The following is a 6,000-nucleotide window of genomic DNA, read 5'->3' as shown; positions in this document are numbered from 1 at the left end:
CAAAACAATCTTGAAGCGTGGATTCCGATTGGTCAGACCTGCGTTGAATAGTCCTTAGCATGGGTATTTCCTGTTTAAGTTTCTGCCTATAGGAAGGGAGGAGCAAAATTGAGTCGTGGTCAGATTTGCTGAAAGAAGGGCGGGGGAGGGCCTTATAACCATCTCGGAAGTTCAAATAGCAATGGTCGAGGATTTTGGCAGCACGAGTACAACAGTTGTTATGTTGATAGAACTTCGGCAGCCTAGTCCTCAAATTTGCTTTGTTAAAATCCCCGGCTACAATAAATGCAGCCTCAGGATATGTGGTTTCCAGTTTGCATAAAGTCCAGTGAAGTTCTTTGAGGGCCGTCGTGGTATCGGCTTGAGGGGGGATATACAAGGCTGTGACTATAACCGAATAAAATTATCTTGGGAGATAATACGGTCGGCATTTGATTGTGAGGTCGGGTGAACAAAAGGACTCGAGTTCCTGTATGTTACTACAATTACACCATGAGTTGTTAATCATGAAACAAACACCTCCGCCCTTCTGCTTCCCGGAGAGATATTTATTCCTGTCTGCGCGATGAACTGAAAACCCCTCTGGCTGGACCGATTTCGACAGAATATCCCAAGAGAGCCATGTTTCCGTGAAACAAAGTATGTTACAGGCCTTGATGTCTCTCTGGAAATAAATCCTTGCCCGGAGTTTGTCGATCTTGTTAACCAAAGACCTTGTTAACCATCACACCACCTCCTCCATGCTTCAAGGTGGGAACCACACTTGCGGAGATCATCTGTTCACCTACTATGCGTCTCACAAAGACACGGTGGTTGGAACCAAAAATCTCACATTTGGACTCATCAGACCAAAGGACAGATTTCCACCGGTCTAATGTCCATTGCTCGTGTTTCTTGGCCCAAGCAAGTCTCTTCTTCTTATTGGTGTCCTTTAGTAGTGGTTTCTTTGCAGCAATTCGACCATGAAGGCCTGATTCATGCAGTCTCCTCTGAACAGTTGATGTTGAGATGTGTCTGTTACTTGAACTCTGTGAAGCATTTATCTGGGCTGCAATTTCTGAGGCTGGTAACTCTAATGAACTTATCATCTGCAGCAGAGGTAACTCTGGGTCTTCCATTCCTGTGGCGGTCCTCATGAGAGCCAGTTTCATCATAACGTTTGATGGTTTTTGCGACTGCACTTGAAGAAACGTTCAAAGTTCTTGAAATGTTCCGTATTTACTGACCTTCATGTCTTAAAGTAATGATGGACTGTCGTTTCTCTTTGCTTATTTGAGCTGTTCTTGCCATAATATGGACTTGGTCTTTTACTTGGTCTAGAATGCCAAGAGTGTGCAAAGCTGTCATCAAGGCGAAGGGTGGTTACTACACGATTCCATATGTGTTATTTCACAGTTTTGATGTCTTCACTATTATTCTACAATGTAGAAAAACCATATAATGAGTAGGTGTGTCCAAACCTTTGACTGGTACTGTATATACAGTGAGGGAAAAAAGTATTTGATCCCCTGCTGATTTTGTACGTTTGCCCACTGACAAAGAAATGATCAGTCTATAATTTTAATGGTAGGTTTATTTGAACAAAGAGAGACAGAATAACAACAAAGAAATCCAGAAAAACGCATGTCAAAAATGTTATATATTGATTTGCATTTTAATGAGGGAAATAAGTATTTGACCCCCTCTCAATCAGAAAGATTTCTGGCTCCCATGTGTCTTTTATACAGGTAACTAGCTGAGATTAGGAGCACACTCTTAAAGGGAGTGCTCCTAATCTCAGCTTGTTACCTGTATAAAAGACACCTGTCCACAGAAGCAATCAATCAATCAGATTCCAAACTCTCCACCATGGCCAAGACCAAAGAGCTCTCCAAGGATGTCAGGGACAAGATTGTAGACCTACACAAGGCTGGAATGGGCTACAAGACCATCGCCAAGCAGCTTGGTGAGAAGGTGACAACAATTGGTGCGATTATTCGCAAATAGAAGAAACACAAAAGAACTGTCAATCTCCCTCGGCCTGGGGCTCCATGCAAGATCTCACCTCGTGGAGTTGTAATGATCATGAGAATGGTGAGGAATCAGCCCAGAACTACACAGGAGGATCTTGTCAATGATCTCAAGGCAGCTGGGACCATAGTCACCAAGAAAACAATTGGTAACACACTACGCCGTGAAGGACTGAAATCCTGCAGCGTCCGCAAGGTCCCCCTGCTCAAGATAGCACATATACATGCCCGTCTGAAGTTTGCCAATGAACATCTGAATGATTCAGAGGAGAACTGGGTGAAAGTGTTGTGGTCAGATGAGACCAAAATTGAGCTCTTTGGCATCAACTCAACTCGCCGTGTTTGGAGGAGGAGGAATGCTGCCTATGACCCCAAGAACACCATCCCCACCGTCAAACATGGAGGTGGAAACATTATACTTTGGGGGTGTTTTTCTGCTAAGGGGACAGGACAACTTCACCACATCAAAGGGACGATGGACGGGGCCATGTACCGTCAAATCTTGGGTGAGAACCTCCTTCCCTCAGCCAGGGCATTGAAAATGGGTCGTGGATGGGTTTTCCAGCATGACAATGACCCAAAGCACACGGCCAAGGCAACAAAGGAGTGGCTCAAGAAGAAGCACATTAAGGTCCTGGAGTGGCCTAGCCAGTCTCCAGACCTTAATCCCATAGAACATATGTGGAGGGAGCTGAAGGTTTGAGTTGCCAAACGTCAGCCTCGAAACCTTAATGACTTGGAGAAGATCTGCAAAGAGGAGTGGGACAAAATCCCTCCTGAGATGTGTGCAAACCTGGTGGCCAACTACAAGAAACGTCTGACCTCTGTGATTGCCAACAAGGGTTTTGCCACCAAGTACTAAGTCATGTTTTGCAGAGGGGTCAAATAATTATTTCCCTCATTAAAATGCAAATCAATTTATAACATTTCTGACATGCGTTTTTCTGGATTTTTTTGTTGTTATTCTGTCTCTCACTGTTCAAATAAACCTACCATTAAAATTATAGACTGATCATGTCTTTGTCAGTGGGCAAACGTACAAAATAAGCTGGGGATCAAATACTTTTTTCCCTCACTGTATATGTAATTTTTTTTATATATTGTTGAACATAATTTACTCTACAGGCATATCAAAATTCCAGAGTTGGATCTCTGCTAGTTTTAAAGTTATGGCCCATTTTATAGAGAGACATGAGCATAGTAGGCAATGAAAGCCCTCCTTTTACGTACCATTGCACATCCTGCAATTTATCAGCAGAGGGCGCAAAACACTATAGGCCTGTACATGTTGAATGACTAATAACAACAAAGAAACAAACTATTGATAACTATGTCTACTTGAAGGGGAAATATATTTTTTTAAGGATATGTAAATATGAGTATGTATATGTATTTAAATGTATGTATGTGTATATGTATGTGTATATATATATATATATATATATATATATATATATTTGCGAGAATAAAAATATATGGGGATTGGAAGTGATGCAGACAATTACATTGATGGAAGTTACAATCTATCTGCAATATTAAAGCTGTTCTACCCCCTAAAAAATATATATACAGTGGGGAGAACAAGTATTTGATACACTGCCGATTTTGCAGGTTTTCCTACTTACAAAGCATGTAGAGGTCTGTAATTTTTATCATAGGTACACTTCAACTGTGAGAGACGGAATCTAAAACAAAAATCCAGAAAATCACATTGTATGATCTTTAAGTAATTCATTTGCATTTTATTGCATGACATAAGTATTTGATACTTCAGAAAAGCAGAACTTAATATTTGGTATAGAAACCTTTGTTTGCAATTACAGAGATCATACGTTTCCTGTAGGTCTTGACCAGGTTTGCACACACTGCAGCAGGGATTTTGGCCCACTCCTCCATACAGACCTTCTCCAGATCCTTCAGGTTTCGGGGCTGTCGCTGGGCAATACGGACTTTCAGCTCCCTCCAAAGATTTTCTATTGGGTTCAGGTCTGGAGACTGGCTAGGCCACTCCAGGACCTTGAGATGCTTCTTACGTAGCCACTCCTTAGTTGCCCTGGCTGTGGACCTTGAGATGCTTCTTACGGAGCCACTCCTTAGTTGCCCTGGCTGTGTGTTTCGGGTCGTTGTCATGCTGGAAGACCCAGCCACGACCCATCTTCAATGCTCTTACTGAGGGAAGGAGGTTGTTGGTCAAGATCTCGCGATACATGGCCCCATCCATCCTCCCCTCAATACGGTGCAGTCGTCCTGTCCCCTTTGCAGAAAAGCATCCCCAAAGAATGATGTTTCCACCTCCATGCTTCACGGTTGTGATGGTGTTCTTGGGGTTGTACTCATCCTTCTTCTTCCTCCAAACACGGCGAGTGGAGTTTAGACCAAAAAGCTCTATTTTTGTCTCATCAGACCACATGACCTTCTCCCATTCCTCCTCTGGATCATCCAGATGGTCATTGGCAAACTTCAGACGGGCCTGGACATGCGCTGGCTTGAGCAGGGGGACCTTGCGTGCGCTGCAGGATTTTAATCCATGACGGCATAGTGCGTTACTAATGGTTTTCTTTGAGACTGTGGTCCCAGCTCTCTTCAGGTCATTGACCAGGTCCTGCAGTGTAGTTCTGGGCTGATCCCTCACCTTCCTCATGATCATTGATGCCCCACGAGGTGAGATCTTGCATGGAGCCCCAGACCGAGGGTGATTGACGTCATCTTGAACTTCTTCCATTTTCTAATAATTGCGCCAACAGTTGTTGCCTTCTCACCAAGCTGCTTGCCTATTGTCCTGTAGCCCATCCCAGCCTTGTGCAGGTCTACAATTTTATCCCTGATGTCCTTACACAGCTCTCTGGTCTTGGCCATTGTGGAGAGGTTGGAGTCTGTTTGATTGAGTGTGTGGACAGGTGTCTTTTATACAGGTAACGAGTTCAAACAGGTGCAGTTAATACATGTAATGAGTGGAGAACAGGAGGGCTTCTTAAAGAAAAACTAACAGGTCTGTGAGAGCCGGAATTCTTACTGGTTGGTAGGTGATCAAATACTTATGTCATGCAATAAAATGAAAATTAATTACTTAAAAATCATACAATGTGATTTTCTGGATTTTTATTTTAAATTCCGTCTCTCACAGTTGAAGTGTACCTATGATAAAAAATTACAGACCTCTACATGCTTTGTAAGTAGGAAAACCTGCAAAATCGGCAGTGTATGAAATACTTGTTCTCCCCACTGTATATTCATACAAAATATATTTAATTAAAAAAAGAAATGAACGTGAATTGGATAGCCTATGGAACCGAATCATAATGCATTGAGTGCAGTGGGATCCTCAATTTCATTTAAGTGTTGGATTTAGGCATCAGGGTAGGGGTCAATTTGAAATAAATGATATTCCAATGCAATAATTGAAAATAAAACTAATTTTGTTACCCTTTAGTGTGTGTACTTTACTGTATTTATACGTATTATTTGTTGACCTGATGCATTTTCTGGCACGTCAAGGCAGGCCTTGGGCTGATTTAAATGTGTAAAGGTGCATCACCATTAGGACAATATTGGTCGTTAAAAGCTATGCCAGCCAGTCCATCATTGTTTACATTGTGTTTTTGAAGCAGTTGGCTTCTCAACTAAAGTATAGTATGGAATGGCATTTTATTTCACAATGGAAGCAAACAGGGTAAGCAAAAAAAAGTGTTATGGTGTTTTGTTTTTCCAACTGATATTCAACAAAACAGATGCTAAGATGCTAATATTTATGTAAACTCTACACAGTGTTCTGTGAGTATCACTGAGTAGGCTGATAACCCATTTCAAGGGTCCACAATACATAGGTTAGGCTGTACAGTGCATATATTGTAAGTTTGACCCTAATGCAATTCTAAAGTCTAATCCACAGTGCGATTTCAACTGATTTTGACTTTTTTTGTGTCAAGTTAACTAATTATTGTCTTTTGTTGAATTTATATAACAACATTCCGACCTTGTTTAGCACTAGTTC

Source organism: Coregonus lavaretus (assembly GCF_964263955.1).
Source record: "Coregonus lavaretus genome assembly, chromosome: 12".
NCBI lineage: Eukaryota > Metazoa > Chordata > Actinopteri > Salmoniformes > Salmonidae > Coregonus > Coregonus lavaretus.
This window is presented reverse-complemented; position numbering follows the sequence as displayed.